We start from the raw sequence: 357 nt of genomic DNA on the forward strand, positions 1-357 counted from the left end.
TTACCGTAAATATTCGAATATTTTTCCTGGCCAGAAAACGCTCTCCAGACGAGTGAGATGCTGACAATTGCCATACAATTACTATATCATTTAGTCAGGTCATATAAGGTCATCAAGCGGAGGGTGGGAATTTGAACCTAACCACCAGGAATTTCCCTCATAATGTACAGATAACTCCGTTAAGATTTTTTTTTTTCAGAGTAGGTAATGCGAGTCATTTGTTTTCGTCTACAAAATGGATCTAATTGACTTTGTGAAAATGAATGTGTCCAGCCTAATGTATTAGTCATTCGTATCCGCTTAAGTAAATGTTGTCAGAGTTGAAATTATGATGTATTGCAAACGAAATACGTGGCA

Source organism: Penaeus monodon, chromosome 15, assembly GCF_015228065.2.
Source record: "Penaeus monodon isolate SGIC_2016 chromosome 15, NSTDA_Pmon_1, whole genome shotgun sequence".
NCBI lineage: Eukaryota > Metazoa > Arthropoda > Malacostraca > Decapoda > Penaeidae > Penaeus > Penaeus monodon.